This window comes from Mauremys mutica, chromosome 8 (genome assembly GCF_020497125.1).
Source record: "Mauremys mutica isolate MM-2020 ecotype Southern chromosome 8, ASM2049712v1, whole genome shotgun sequence".
NCBI lineage: Eukaryota > Metazoa > Chordata > Testudines > Geoemydidae > Mauremys > Mauremys mutica.
Window position 1 is genome coordinate 46,582,000 of NC_059079.1, and position 16,935 is coordinate 46,598,934.

Genomic DNA, 16,935 nt, shown 5'->3' on the forward strand with positions numbered 1-16,935 from the left:
GGCAATAAACACAGTACAAGGCTCAGATCCTAGTGGCAGGCGCTGAGCAATAACAACCACTCGGATCAGTGCAGGCGATTCTGTCTGCGCTGGGGTGAGGGGGAGACTGCCACCCGTGAGTGGGGTGGCAGGGGGGACACAGGCCCACCCACTCCACTGTGTCCCAGCCCGGGGCCCTATTAGCGGCTAGTCCTGCCGCTGGTCAGTGGGGTCCTGACCGCAACACACTGACATGGGCACCTCGGTGCCTACAGCCTGACAGGGGTCGGCTACCCCCAGGCTACACTCCATTTCCCCCTCCGTGGGTACCTGCTCCTCGGTCGCCGGGAGGTCGGGCCAGTCCATCTGCATGGGCTCCTCGGGACCGGGGCTTGGGGGCAGGTCCGGCAACTCCTGCTGGAAGTCCGGCCAGGCGTGTTCAGGCGGCTCCTCCGGATAACAGCAGGGCGGAAGCGGCGGCGGCGGCTCCTCTTCGTAGCCGGCGCGAGGGAGTCTCAGCGGCTCCTCAGGGTACCGATCCCGGGGAAGCTCTGCTGGTTCCTCATCGTACCGGGCACAGGGCAGTGGGGGCCAGTCGGGATCGCCGCCTTGGGTCCTGGAGGGTTCCCAGTCTGGAGCTCCTGCCGGCACGTCTGCTCGCGGCGGTGGCTGGCTCCTGACTGAGCTCTGGCGTTCTCCTTTTCTACTTCCTGTCCCACCCCTTGACTTCCGGGGGGCGGGGACAGGAAGTGGTGGCTCAGCCCAGCTGGGCTTCTGGGAGGGAGTGCCCTCTGCTGGGCAGGAGGGGAGCCACACCGACTCGCTACACTATCCATGAGGAATTGTCTGAGCCAAAACTCCATTTCTGAAGAGGTCAGGCAGGCAAGGATCTGCAGATACGGTATCTGGAAGGGATGTGGAGGCAGCATAAACAAGAATCATGATTGTCTGTTACAGGGAAGGGCTTCTGGAAATCCACACAATTCAAAGACCAAGATCCTTGGCATGTTCTCCCTGCCACTGGTTGCAGGAGGTAGGTGGTTCCTAAATGAGGGAACTGACCTGAGCCATGCTAAAAACTAGCTATTTCCAACTAATTTTGTAATCTATTTACAGAATAGCTGAAGAAGCACAATGCTCCTGGTGCTCCATCTGAAACTACAAGCTTTGAGAAGGAACTGAAATAGTGGGGTCCAGCAGCCCCATATATACCTTGAGTGTGGAGCATGAGGCAGCTGGTGCACATACATGGACACTGCTATGGAAAAATTCTCCCATCATGGGTGCATGTGCAACCTGAAATGCACTATATATAGGGATAAAACTTTTGAAGAAGAATCAATGTTAAGAAACATCTATAAATCATCACAATACACAGACACAAAGTACATTTGTAAGACTGTCTTCCAGAAGCTTTTCCCCTGACATCAACTGGCTTTGGGAAGGGAAAGAAAGCAAATCTACATGAATCATAGACTTTAAGGTCAGAAGGGACCATTATGATCATCTAATGTGATCTGCACAACGCAGGCTACAAAATCTCACCCACCCATTCCTGTATCAAACCTGTGTCTGAACCACTCAAGTCCTCAAATCATGGTTTAAAGACTTCAAGGTGCAGACAATCTTTGAGCAAGTGACCAATGCCCCACACTGCAGAGGAAGGCAAAAACCTCCCAGGGCCTCTGCCAATCTGCCCTGGAGGAAAATTCCTTCCTGACCCCAAATATGGTGATCAGCTAAACCCTGAGCATGTGGGCAAGACTCACCAGCCAGACATCCAGGAAATAATTCTCTGTAGTAACTCAGATCCCACGCCATCTAACATCCCATCATAAGCCATTGGGCATATTTACCACTAATAGTCAAATACCAATCTCATTATACCATCCCCTCCATAAGCTTATCAAGTTTAGTCTTGAAGCCAGATATGTCTTTTGCCCCCACTACTCTCCTTGGAATGCTCTTCCAGAACTTCACTCCTCTGATGATTAGAAACCTTCATCTAATTTCAAGTCTAAACTTCCTGATGGCCAGTTTATATCCATGGAGGGAACTCACATTGAATTTTTGCCTGAGAGCTCATCTGAATATTGTTATATCCCTGCTGAGATGTGTAGGATCCCAAAAGACTGAATATTTTGGAAGGAGAAAGGAAGGTTTTAGCAGCTGAAGAACTATAGTTGGATCACTTGTTCATAGTGCCAAAGTAGGAAGGGTTTGAGATTCTACCATTTGTGTTTCAAGAGCAGGAAAGTTGGTTGTCGAAAGCAGGTTGCGGAAAGGAATTAATTATACAGGCAGGGTTCCCGTGTGCAAATTGCAGGTAAGGCATTTTGTCATCCTCTCCCCATTCCCACCCCCACCCCTCCGCTATTCCCCCAAAAATACAATGTAGTATCTGATATGGTTGCTCATTACCCTCAATGAAATTTGGCCCTGTTATTGGCAGCAGGTATTTTTGCCATCATCATGGGTAGATGAAGGCCATGTGTATTCTGAGCCTAAATCATCTAATCTAACTGTAATACAGGGAACTTTAAAATACTAAGAGCTGTGTGCTTTGCTGGAGCATTATCATCTTTTTTTTTTTATATAGTCACTAGCTGTGCAATGTCTGTTTAATGTAAAGCACTAGGAACCATCATGAAAATCTGTATAAACTAACCCCATAGGAATTCAAGCATTAGAAGAGCCTGATCAGCAATTTCAGCACCTCTAGAGAGACTTGCTTCTTCATTTTCAAGCACAGTAGTTTATATTATTCATTTTACACTTTCTCCCCCAACCACCACCATATGGAGTATCCCATATCATCTCATCCATGCACAGGGTACTAGAGATGACTTCTCACTCATTTCCCAGCAGCAATGATGATCAATTTGGTTGACCCAACTCCAACTACCATATATATATATATATATATTTGTCATAAATATCCTGTGCTTTTCAGCTCTGCAGATTTTGCTGTTCTCAGAAAAAAAATGTGATCCATCATTCAACAGCAACCCTTAATCTATGGTTGAAGTTAAACACATAGAACAAATATATTTAACGGCTTGTCAAGAGCTAACTGTGGCATGGCATTGTCTAACTAGCACTGTCATTTCTTAAAGCAGCAGAGTGGTTGTTCCAAAATTATCTTAGAGGCAAAACTTACTTAAGCGGTGGGAGACAAAGTTTCATATTTAAGGTATCAATTGCAACTCCTAGGCATATACTTCCTTAAAGGTTTGGGCAGAAAGGTGCACTGCTCTGCAAAGCTCTTACAGGTAGCGTGTCTAGGAGAGGCACAGGACTTATTTCAGGACTTCATCTGTTATGATTAGGAAAGATGAATATTACCCTTTCCTTTCCCTCTCCTCCTCTCCACAGACACAGAAATTGTGCTCTAGGCTCATTTACGGCTCCACCCTCCCTCTCTTCCCCAGGACTCTGAGCTCACAAAGGGCCAAACATAAACCCAATCCTTGCCCTCTAACAGAGACACAACAGCATGGTCTCCTTGTGCCTTTTCTTACCCCGTGTGAGAAAATGGGTTATTCTGAGAATTAAGTGTTTCCACAGTATTTAAGAATGTCAAATCAGGCACAATCTGATTCTAAAAAATCAATGTATAAAGAGATTAGCCAAGTGATTTTAGGCCCAGTCTAACAAATTTATGAATAATTCAGCCATATGTTATAGCCTGTCATGTTGTTTTCTCTACCCCCTTTTGCAGCAGGAAAGGTAAGTTCTTGCTGCATGTGATTGTGACAGTGTCCTTGGTATGAAACAAATAAAAAAAAGTCAGTGAAGATCATTTCACAAGAGGAAGACTTGTGGATAGCATAAAATAAGCCAGAGCATCTTATTAACATTCATAAAGATCCAATAAGTAAGTTAATCACATGTATAACTAATGCAGCCTGGCACAAAACCATGGGAGATATATGAGTTTGAGGACAGGGTTATTTACTAATAGTCCCTAAATGATACATTTCTGTGGCTAAGTACAATACCACACACAGAGGCTTCAATGTAAGAAGCTCCCAAGTTCAAAGGTAACTTGTATCTTTGGTACTTGTGTATGTAATTTAAAAACAAAAACAACATAGATTAGCATGTACAGTTAGTTACACATTAGGAGGCACAGATTTGTCTAGTGCAGCAAGTTAGCGCCTGAACTAGAGTCAAGAACTCTAGAAGACTGGTTCTGGATGTTCCAAGGATTCATTCTGTGGCCTTGGAGATAACCCACTTGTACCCAAGGATTCATTCTGTGGCCTTGGAGATAACCCACTTGTACCTTCATTTTGAAGATTAAAGTTTCGATGGTATTTTGAAAATGCAAAGTGTTAAGGATATTTGTGAATCAGTAGATTCTCACTCAAGAACTTTGGCAGACCAATGTGACTTTATCTTCTGGCTAAGCCCCAAATCCCACAATGGCAAATGTTACCATTGCTTCGTGGGCCAAGATAACCTGACTACCACAAAAGTTGTGTGTGGCAGTGTGTGTGTGGGAGGAAAGAAGTCAGAAAGAATATAGGGGTACTTATAGAAAGGATATTTTTATTATCATCTACACCCAAAGTCTTCAGCCCCATAAATTCTCTTACCTCTGAAGCAAATCCAAAATTTCCTAGACAAGCAGGTCCCAACTTGTGCCCAACTCTCCCCAAATGTAGTAACTCATTCCCACCCACAACCAGGTGATTATCTCTCTTCTTGCCTCTTTCTGGAACTGTTCCTTCCTTTCACATTCCTTCATCATTGCAGTATTCTTGGGTGTTGGCTCTCCCTTCTCTCTGCCCTTGGAATGAGCTGGATCTGGTTTATAGAGACCTCAGACCCCTCCTACTCCCTAACTGCTTCTGAGAGGACTGATAAATTGGAGTCCGCTGCCTTTTCCTCCCCTTCCCACTATTACAGTTCACAGTCACAACATATATGGGACACTGTAACAGAAATGTAATTTCAACAAGTGAGACACAAAATGGTTGTGCACTAGAATAATATTTTCTGGTAGATTAGCACTTGTTTTTAACTATGTATTTTTAAAAGTTGCATTCATAGATTACCTAACACATAGGCTTGTGAAAATAATAGGGCACAAATCATAGTTCTACAAATACAAACAGGAATTTGATTGATTAAGACCAAAGAATATTTTGAAATCTTATATCTTCAAAAGGCAGTAATGTGTTTTATTAATGATAGTTAATATTTTATCAACCCCCTATAGCCGGGGTCAGCAACCTTTCAGAAGTAGTGTGCCAAATCTTCATTTATTCACTCTAATTTAAGGTTTTGTGTGCCAGTAATACATTTTAATGTTTTAGAAGGTCTCTTTCTATAAGTCTATAATATATAACTAAACTATTGTTGTATGTAAAGCAAATAAGGTTTTTAAAATGTTTAAGAAGCTTCATTTAAAATTAAATTAAAATGCAGAGCCCCGCAGAGCAGTGGCCAGGCAGTGTGAGTGCCACTGAAAATCAGCTTGCGTGCCGCCTTTGGCACCAGTGCCATAGGTTGCCTACCCCTGCCCTATGGCATGGATTGTTTCCCCATTTTGCCAGTTCAAGGACTGATACAAGAGGATCTCTATCCAGGGATAATTGGAAAGTGAACCATATTGAAGGACAGCTTCTCATTAAGGGCTTATCTTCACTGCAAAGTTAGTCAACACAACTACACTAAAACTCAAGTGATGGTGCTTTTAACTCAAGTTAGTTGGGCCTATCAGGGGCTATAGATGAAAACTCAAGGGAGCACAATTTATCTTATCTCTGTAGAGTGAACATAGGCTACCACCACACTACAGGTTCTCCAATGGTTTTCTCACAAATTTTCCTCATGTGCCCAGAAAGGACAGCCATAGCTCTTGTAATTAAGTGGGAAAGAAATACAATGGAACCATTTATTGCAGCACTGAGAACAAAGGGAAACTAGGTTAGTTGAACAAAGGGTAGCTAAACCAACTGGAAAGGAGTAACTGAAGCACTGGTAATCAAATTAACTCTGCAATGAAGACATTGCCTTACACTCACATTAAGGCCCTTTCAGCAGAGCACTGTAAAGGGGTCTTTATGCAAATGAGAATCAGATCCAATGTATTTTAAGTCATTTTATAGTTTTTAAATCATCAGGTGATTTAGGACTTGATATCATTTTTTGACAGTACTACTCATGAACCAGTCTCCCTCTTCCTATGTGCCAAGCATCAGTTCTTCTCTCTCTTATCTGTCACCTAGGGTTCCCTCACTCACGCTCCAGAACTCTGCTTCAGCTCTAGTGTCTCAATATTAGAATTGTCTGGAAAACAGAATTTGCACCCCATGAGAAATTCCAATTTTGGGGGGGGCTTTTTATCCCTATCTAGGGGCAAAGAGTCACTATAATCAGATATTTTAAAAATATATATATTTGAAAACAAAGTGAAAAACATTTTTGATCAAGAATTTTCTTGTCAAATTTCAATTTTTTTAGGAAAAAAATTCAGTAAGCCAGCTCTACTCAAGCATTTGTACACTACTTGTTAACCCAATTCTAAAACGCAATGAACATTCAGCTCTTGGGGGAAGTCAATGCTGATGAAGAATTCACAGGGTCCACATTTCAAGGTGGGAGAGGCAAAGAATCTTCTCTTATGTTCTGTCTGAAAAAGATGCAGAGACACCTCTAGCTGTAGGGCAGCTGTTATTCAAATATCCTTGTTAAACTTTGAATTATAATACAACCCACCTTGTCATAGCAGAAAGAGTAATCCTTGGTTAATTAGGGAAACTGCCATTAGCACGACTTCACTTCGTTGCAGTGAGATGGGAAGTTATATTAAAAAGAATATTTTTTTCCTAGATGCAGAGAAAATGAAACAGGTTTGGAGAACCAGTTTGACAAAAAAATTCCCAGATGTCTAAAAAGTACTGAAGTGTAAAAAATGCTAATATGTACCCTGAACAAACAATATCATCATCATACTCCGTGCTGAAATCCACAGGTACCTGAGGGGATATCTGTCTAAAAGCTTCATAAATACTTACCAAAAAAAAAAAGGGGGGGGGACTTACATATGCATTCCCCAGCTAACAACAGGCTGCACTATAGTGACTTTTCATTTTAAATTTCAAAGAGCTCTGTGTTGAACAACCTCACTGGATACATTTCAAATGCATTTTTGAGAGAGGCTGGGTATGTATTTAAACTTATAAAAAAACTGAATGCAGTGATTCAGACCACAGAATACATCTAAATAACAAAGATAAGAATCATTCCAGACTTGGATAAGATTTAAAAAAAAAAAAAAAGAGACTTCAGAGAAGCCACTTGAAGAGGAATAGGATGTCTGGCCACAAGATATGCAAAACATTTTTCTTGTTAAGACCACTGGTTGTTAAATTATGAATCCCTTGATAAATTTGGTACTACCTGACATGCTATTATGCTGTAAAAAATAATTTTTTTCCTGGAATGTCATGATATCATCACAATGTAACAAGTTTGTTGATTAGCTCACACTGAAGTTTAGACTTAGATCACTTCAAATCAAGAGATCTGGTGTCTCTGCTGATAATATACTAAGGGCATGTATACACTGGCAGAGTTACAGCACCCGGAGTAATAGTGCTGCTCAGAGAGTGCGAAGGGAAACTGCGGTTGTGTGTTCACACTATCAGCTGCCTGCAAATAGCGTGTTCACACTTGCGGCAGTATTCAGAGCGGTGCACTCTGGGGAGCTATTCCACAGAGTATTTCTTCCTCTTCTGGTGCTAAGCGTTATGGGAAGATGGAGAGGGTTGTGGGGCATCCTGGGTCCTGTCCCATTGCCCTGTGATGCATTGCTTCGCATCCCAGAAATCCCTGTGCTTCAGTCTGCATTTGGAGCCATCTTTCAACTGTTTGTGTACTGCACGCCCTGTCTCTTCGGGCTGCAGGAATGGATCCTGAACTGTTGACCGTTATGCTGCTTGCTCTGACCAACATATCAAGAGTGGCAGTGGAGTTATTTTTTAAACTACAAAGGCAAGAGGAGTGCAACATTGATCTCACCACGTGTACTAGCTATGACACAAGATTGCTTGTGGTATTCACAGAGGTGCTGACCACACGGAATGCTGCTTTTGGACTTGGGAAACAAGCACTGAGTGGTGGGATCACATCGTGATGCACGTCTGGGATGATGAGCAGTGGCAGCAGAACTTTCCGATGAGGAAAGCCACATTAATGGGACTGTGTGATGAGCTCTCCCCAGCCCTGTGGCACCAGAACATGAGAATGAGAGCTGCCCTGCTGTTGGAGAAGCACGTGGTGATTGCACTGTGGAAGCTGGCTACTCCAGACTGCTATTGATTGATCGCTGACCAGTTCGGAGTAGGAAATTCGACTGTTGGACTCGTGTTGACCAAAGCATGCAGAGCCATTAATCACATCCTATTCTGAAAGACCATGACTCTGGACACGTGTGTGACATTGTGGATGGCTTTGCACAAATGGGCTTCCCTAACTTCAGAGGGGCAGTAGATGACACACTGTCATGGACTCACAGATCGTGCCCACTCTTGGCCCTGTGCGGTCGGGGGGGTGTGAGACAGCCCTTCTTGGGGGTCCACTCTCTCTCAGGGTCAGGCCCCTCCACCTCCTGGATTCTCACCTCTCTGAGCCTTAGCACACCTGTTTCTCACTGTGGGCCCTCTCAGGGAGTCCACACACTCTGGACCCCCCAGGCCTCCTCACCCCCGAAGGGGTTGATGCAACCCTGTTCTCTAGACCGGAGCGACTCTCAGCCAGCATAAAACAGGAGGGTTTATTGAGAGTTGGACACAGCACAGGAAACTCTCAGGGCCTTAGGCCTGGCCTCCTTCAGCACAGCATATCCCAGTCCCCCTGCATCCAGGTGGGCTCTGCCTGCTTCCCCTCTCCAGCCCAGAGCCTCCCTGCTTCCCAGCTGGGCCTCCAATATCACTGGCCCCAAGCCCCGCCTCTGTCCATTGTCTTCTCTCCAGGTAAACAGGATAGCCTGGGTCTCCTCTCCTCTCAGCCCTCCTCTGGCCGGAACCGGCTGGTCAGGTCACCGGGGTCCTCTCTTCGCAGCTCATTGTCCTCCCACTGGCCAGAACTGGCTGTTCTGTACATATCCTTTCAAATTTTAAACAAGTTCACTTTGAATGTATTTACACACCTTGCATGTTCACATTAAGAAAAAATGATGCCCTATGCATGTATTTGATGAAGGAGTTTATGGAATAGTGTTTCCTATAGAAAAAAGAGGATATGTAAATCTGTAGTGCAAACCAACCAGGGCCAGAAGGAGGAGACATCCTGGGCTCAAACATTATGCTCACAAACTTCTCAATCAACATGAAGCAGTTCATGGCACCACATGGCTCTACAAGCAGCATTAAAATGCATTGAGCTGCATGACCCACCTTAGCTGCAAGTTTGGCAGCAGTGTTTCAAATGGGACTGCATCTCCGGAATGGGATGGATCACCATGAGTAACAGTATAACACCAGTGTTCCTCATTAGCTACATGCTTGATTCCACACATAAGTCAAATGTTGGTTAAGATATTTAAAGACCTAAATAATATACCAGGCTACATGAGATCCACTCCTGCTAAAATGATCTTGTTTCTAGCCCTGGAATACTTTCCAAAAGTAATTGAGGGCCCATATCTACAGAACTTGTACCCAAAAGCAGCCCACCAGAGCTCTGATTTGGTAATCAGGTATAATATTAGGTGATCAGTCATAAGGCTTTTAATTAAGGTCAGGGTTTAAAACTTTAGACACAGATATGTGGCAGTAATTCTGCTGATTTATTTATATGGGTAAGTCATACTACTTGTTATGTGTTTGTTTTATTAGATAATTCTCGCCCCACCATAGACAGAATCTCCTGTAAGAGGCTACATTCAGACCAAGACCATAGATTTAAAGAATGCTCTATCATAATACTAATTACTTGAACTATGTAATCCTCTCCATCAATGTTATCTTCAGTTAGGCATAACTGAACAAAACCAAAAAGATAAGTCTTCAAGAAAAATAGACCTAGAAGTGTCTTGAGTTCTCATATCTGAGCTTGGCCAGGAGAACACACCACTTCGATCTAAAATAGTGTCACACAGTACGATTCTCTCCACCAGCCCTTTCCTCTGCCACCCTTGTCATTGCATGTGAACCCTTGCCTTAGCTCACTACACACACAGAAATAATTTCTATTTATATGAACGGCATCCTACATTTCTGCTGGCAGGGGCACCCATGTCTCAGTTTTCCCCCACTGGTCTACAGACTCTGCTGCTGGAATGCCTTAATCCTGTAGGAAAACAAAACCTTTGGAGTACACAACAGGCCAAATGGAAATATCTTCTCACATTGGATCCATAAACAGTCCTTTTCTCTTTGACTACAAGGTTCCCACTCTTCCAAGAGGGACCACTGAGATGCAGTGGCCATCTGCTTCAAACATCCATTTCATTTTTCTCCTCATGTTTTTTTTTAAGACAAGGTCAATTAAACCAAATAAAGGCAAAACAATAGGCTTTGCTGCATATCTTGACTAAGCAGTACTTCCCCCACACTGGGATTGCAGTAGAGACTCCTATACGACATTCAGACTTATGTTGCCACCCAGAAAAGGAAACTGCTCACACCTGTTGTCTCTCCAAACTAGAAAGAGAAGAAACATGACAATTGCTGCTCCTCCCTAAGCAAAAGCCAAAGCTGTTTAATTCTGGCTCACTTGCCTTCTGAGCCCAGATGTCAACTCTTTCTTTAATTTACTAACATAGCAGGTCCTCCATCTATCTCTCTTTGTAGCCTGATCCAATATGGGGTATGGTCACCCCCAATACACTCTCTTTCTCAATAAAATAAGACTGCAGCACAGTGACCACCTTCTGAATATTGTCTTAAGCATCCATTTGCTTTCTTGCCTTTTAAACTGAGCATATTTTGATTTTAACCCCCGCCCCCGGAGAAGCTAGTTAGGTAGCTCAGTGGTTCTACACCAACTTACAACAGAAAAAAACAAGTTTCAGTAGCCCTCCCATCCAGCCATGAAGAAAAGAGTGGTCTCAACTCATGATTGAGAACCCATAGTTTTATACCACTCATCACTATATCACATTCACAGAGACAGAAATAAGAACTCACATTTCAGAAAAGATTCATCAGATAAAAAGTGTTTCTTTCTCCTTGTATGTTTATCAGATTCTGTGGGATCTTGGAGTGGTGCTCTGTTCTGTAGAGACTTTAGTCTGTATCCACAAAGGGACTTAGGTGTTGTGATGATGACAGCTGGTGTAAACTGCCACAGCTCCATTAACTTTAGTTGATCCATGCTAATTTATAGCAGCTGAAGATTTGTCCAGGATCTGTCTTTAAAGGCAAAACCTGATAACATCACTGCTCTGGTTCAAAAGTATCCTTTAGTCACACATCTCTACCCCAAATAAAGTAACAATACAATCTACCACTCAGATCTAGCATTAAGTCCATCTCTCATCTGCTGAAAACAAAAACTTGTAGACACAGACAAGAAACTCTTCCCATCATCTGTAAAGCTATTTACTGTAAGCTAAAGGCTGTAGATCAGGGTGGGAAAACTTTTCAAGCCAAGGGCCACATCTGGGTAGGGAAATTGTATGCAGGGCTGGGGCAGGGGGTTGGGGTGCAGAGGGAGTGTGGGGAGTGGGAGGGGGTGCAGTGAGCAGGAAGGGCTCAGGGCAAGGGATTGGGGCAGAGGAGGGGTGTATGAGGGGGGCTCAGGGAAGGGGGTTGGGGTGCAGGAGGGGTGCGGAGTGCAGGAGGGGGCTCAGGGCAGGGGTGCAGGAGGAGTGCAGACTGCAGAAGGGGGCTCAGGCAGGGGGTTGGGGTGCAAAGAGGTGCAGGGTGCAGCAGGGAGCTCAGGGCATGGAGTTGGGGTGCAGGAGGGATGTGAGGTGCAGACAGGGGTCTTAGGGCAGGGAGTTGGGGGGCGGGGTGCAAGAGGGGTTTGGGCTCCAGCCCGGCGCCACTTACCTAAAGCAGCTCCAGGGTTGCAGCAGCACACACCGGGGTCAGGGCAGGCTCCCTCCCTGCCTGCCTGCCCTGTTCCACACCCTGTGCTGCTCCAGGAAGCGCTGCGGCCCCGGGGAGAGGGGGCGGAGGGCTCCGTGTGCGCTGCCCTTGCCGCGCCTCCAGGTACCTCCCCCGAAGCTGCCATTGGCCACGGTTCCCCGTTCCCGCCAATGGGATCTGTGGGGGGGGGGGTGCCTGGAGGTATGTGCAATGCATGGAGCCCTCTGCCCACCTGCCCAGGGGCCGCAGGGACATGGTGCCAGCTGCTTCTGCAGAGCGGCACGGGGCCCTCGGCACCACGGGGGGCAATCCCGTGGGCAGGATCCAAAGCCCTTAGGGGCCAGATCTGGCCCGCGGGCCATAGTTGCCCACTCCTGCTGTAAATCAATGACAATATCAAACAGAATCATTCTACAGGTAAGAAAATGGTGAACACATAAACAGTGACTACTGAGGCTGGAATTCAGAGCAGTTGAGATATAACAAATGGGAGCTAACCCCCCCTAAAAATGTAAAAAATTAAATCACTAATATTCCACACAGTGGAATTCATTTGTAAGTACAAAGGGCATTTGCAAAACAATTTCTGAGGCTTCACAATTTCCTTAAATTTCTCTAGCTAGTCCTGGTGGATTAGAGCAGATAGTATAGAAAATAAGAGGAGTTTATAAACCACACTTTGAATAGAAAAAGCAAGTGTTATTATTAATGGATGTTTTAATGTCAAAACATTAGACAAATCACACTATTTATTTCTCATCCATCACAGCCTTTAAACGAGTACCTTCAAGACAAAATGTGTCATTAAACATTTAACATTATACTATATATCAAATTACCACTGTAAAACAAGAGAACAATCTCATGCAAAGATGGATGAAAAAATTCTAGAGGTTTTTGAAGATTATGGAAGATTGATAATTTCCTGCAATATCCTCAATGAAGTCGTCTGAATTAAGTTAAACCTTACTGAATTCGTTTTAACATACTTGGAGTTTGTTGCACTAAGCTTGCAATTATGTATGCGTTATTGTGGAAATGTATGTATTTAAATGGGAAGGATAAATAGGGAACAGAAGGTTCTAACAGAATCCATCCTCTATCCATGAAAAGTATGCATATACTAGTTCAAAATGAGGGGCCAGCATACAATAAATGTTTTTTTGGACAAATAGCCTAGTTTTACATTAGCTCATGGCCTTCCTTCTGAATGAGGAAACAGATAGGATTCCTGGTCCCCAGTCCTTAGGTTAGGGTTGGAGAGACTGACCCTCCCAGAATCAATGTTAGGGTTGGGGTTAATTCTAGTAAGCTTATTAGCATGTGTGGAGGTTCTTTTGTTGTTTTTAATGTGTTCTCTGTAATGGTTTTTTTTTTACCTTAAGAATAGTAGGCTTGCGTAGGAGTGCTGCATGATAACTCGGAACTGTTGATAATCACACTTATCTGTCTGTCAAGAGAAAGCACAAAGGTGTCCTTGGACAACCTGTTTGTGCTAGAAAATACACAGTGAAGGCAGGGAACTTTGCATCCTGGGAACATCCCCATCAGACGAGACAGATGCAAGTCTGCCCCCAGAAACGCAGTGGATGGAGAGCTGGAAGCTGGTGTGCTTGCTGAATCACCAAAGGGAAATACAGATGCAGTTGCCCTGAATTTTGACAATAATGATTTGTGGTTTTTCTTTTCCTATTGTTATATAAAGTCAACCTTCTTTTAGAAGCTGCAGTGTACATGTGCAATGCAGAACTGGAAAGAGAAAGGGGTTGAAACTGACTGAAGCATCATGGGCAGGCACCAGCATTCAATTTTGGCTGAAGAAAACAATGCAAAATTGCACCAAAAGTGATTAACTTAACATAAATGGGCCATGTTCTCAGCTTGTGTACACCAGGCAAGGATCTGACTTCTTTATTGGGAAATTTGGTACAGCACATGTATGTATTCTCTAATATTTATCTTTTGTATTGTGGTAGCATCTACTGGCTCCAAGCAGGGATCAGGGCCTCATTGTGCTAGGTGCTGTGCAAACAGAGAACAGAATGTCCCTGCTCCACAATGCTTTCAGGGTAAGTATAAGATGAGAGATGTCAGGTAAATACAACAAACAGATGGGAGAGCACAAGGTAATAGTAAGAGGGTACTGTTCACTATGATAGGCAGTGGTTATAGCACGCCAGCTGTCTAACCACCGTCCTCTGCCATCATGGGTTCCATTAAGACTTCTTACAGAATTATTGTGCTATGTTACTATGGCATGGGGATGAAACTCTCCATGGCAGTGCCACAGCTCTGCTGTAGGTACACTTCATGCTGTATCACTCTTGCACCGTTGGGTGAAACATGGCAACTATTTAACTATGCACAGCAACACTACACAGCAGCTTAGGGAAAGATGTGAACTCTGTTGCAGCTGCAGGTGAAATTAAATAACAGCACTTACATAAAGCTTTATATTTCCAATGTGCACTATAAATAAAAGGTTTTACTTTTGGATTTCAGATACAGTAAGCATAGTCCAGCTGCCCAGGTTAAGATATGTTTTGGATGCTGGCACCTTCTGTAGAACCCTGTCTGCCACACAGTGGGCATGTAGGTTGAAATGGATAAGATCTTTAGCTTTTCCCCACTTCCTGCAGCAGCAGTGGCAGATGTTTGTTCCAGATGGTTGTTCCTTTCCAATCTACCAATTGGTTTGTGTCAGTTTACATTTTTAAGGCTAGAAACCTACTATTCTTTAGGGAGGAAAAAAACCCACAAACTGGACATTCTCCATTCTGGAGCCAAAAGCCCTCCTAAAGTACCTCACTGACTGAAGCTAGTGAATTTACACTGGTGAAACTGAAAGCAGAATTTAGCCCTTCATTATATAGCCCATGTAAAAGATTCTAATATTATTAGAAATGACCTCAAACCAAAATATTATGACTGAACAGAGTTCCATTCTGATAGCAGTAGAATTAGAACGTCATTCCACATCGAAATTATGGGGCTGGCCCTTCCCTCTATAATGAATCAAAAAGAGGGCTTGATCAAAGGGAATTGAAGTGAATGGAAAGATTTCCAGGTCTGAAATCCACCTATCTGAACGCTGCAGAACTTTCTGAAGAGAGGATGACAAGAAAAGAAGGAACTATTTTGAAGTCATTATATTTTTAATTTTAAAATTTCAGACATATGCAACTTGCCATGCTTAATGAGGTACTATTTTATTAGAATCTAGGTTGTGATTCTTTTAAGAAGATAAGGAGATGCTTTATAGATATGGTCTTAAGCATTTTTTTTTAATAGAAAACTGAATCACATTTTGGCTCACCTGATGAGGGACTGTCAGGCCTGCTCTCTAGATAAGACAGAAAGAAAGGCTAATAGCCATTTGCACATCTCCTATGATGTGATCTAAGTATTTTCATGCCCTTTTGAAGTCTATTCCTCTATGGTTACCTTAGAAAAGTTAGGATCACTGGAAGAAATTAATAATACATTATAAGAAATATTGAAGCTTGTTAAAAACAAATAGCTTTTCCCAGCAGGGTAATATAAAATATTTCATTTTTACTTTGAACATTTTGGAGAATATAAAAATATTGGATAAGAGAGAATGGAAAAAAAGGGCTAGAAAGGAGGTTCATGTGTTCTCTCTCATTTTTATCATTTTCCACACCTGGAATTCATCAGAAGGCGTTTTAATCTTTGCAGTCTAAATCCCTTGCGGTTCTAAATCCCTTCAGGGAAGGTTAGAACATGAGAAGGCCTATTCCACAGCTGATCTGATTCTTTTGTGGCAAATGCTTCCTCCATTTTCCTCTGCAGCTGTATATGTGGGTGGGGGGGCAGGGGGCATCCTTAACTGCAAGGGAACTCTTGCTATTATACTATACAAGGGAGTTGGGGGTAGGGACCTGGAGAGCCTTTCAGGGTATCCACACTATCTGTGCACTTCAGGGTGCACCCTTGGTGCCAAAGGCCAATACAAGAGATATATACCGAGGTGAAAGTAAGCCGATCTGGTCTGATATGGTACGGCGTACCGGCAAGAGCCGGTATGCTATGCCGGACTGGACTGGCTTCTCCGATGGTGATTTAAAGGGCTCCAGCCACTGCGGGGAGCCCTGGGCCCTTTAAATCACCCCTGGGGCTCCTGCAGCCAGGCTCGGGCAGAGATTTAAGGGGCCCAGGGCTCCTGAGCCCTGCTGTCCTGGGGTAGTGGCAACAGGGCTCCTATGATGATTTAAAGGGCCTGGAGCTCCACGCGGGTCAGAGCCCTGGGCCCTTTAATTCGCTCCTGAGCCCCTGGGCTTCCTTCCGGTCCAGGGTGATTTAAAGGCCCTGGGGCTCCCAGACACAGCCGGAGCCTCAGGGTCTTTAAATCTTGAAAGGCCCCACCTCTTCTGGTTGAGGCCACGCCTCTTCCTGTTGAGGCCACGCCCCTGTTCAGGACTGGTAAGTCCTTTAAGTTACTTTCACCCCTGGATATACACCACATAACTCGATAACTTTGTGCTAGGCCCCTGCCTACGAGAGGGATGTCACCCACCAGAGCTGAATTCAGGGAGTTACCCATGCTCTGGGATTTGCAACATGGTTTTGAAGGACATGGCAAGGCTGGAAGCAGAGCTACTGATGCTGCCTTTGCACAAATCTGCTTCTGAACATTTTGGTAGCTCTGCTCATAGCTTGATTTCGGGTGGGTTCAGAGTTGTAGGCTTCTAGTTAGCCCAAGCATTCTTATGTAAAAATATCATTAAATCAATAATGATCAAAGATAGTCAGGACCTTGGTTATGTATCACATTGCAGAACCATTTGGGACCAAGATAGCACATATAGTAAAGATGTGTGAATAACTGATTTTTCTGTTTGCTGGCTCTTGGGGGGAAATAATAATTGTTGTCAGAGTGGTACCG

General features: G+C 44.0%; 1 protein-coding gene across 2 annotated transcripts in view; it reads right to left on the reverse strand.

Moving 5' to 3' along the window:
- The window catches only part of LOC123375381 (beta-1,3-galactosyltransferase 2-like), a 185,447-nt gene extending 174,202 nt beyond the window's left edge, over positions 1 to 11,245 (reverse strand). For both annotated transcript variants that reach the window (XM_045026207.1, XM_045026203.1), the window contains exon 1: positions 11,124 to 11,245. The gene's annotated coding sequence lies outside the window, so the exon portion shown is untranslated. The remainder of the gene's footprint in view (positions 1 to 11,123) is intronic.
- Between the last annotated feature and the right edge of the window lie 5,690 nt (positions 11,246 to 16,935).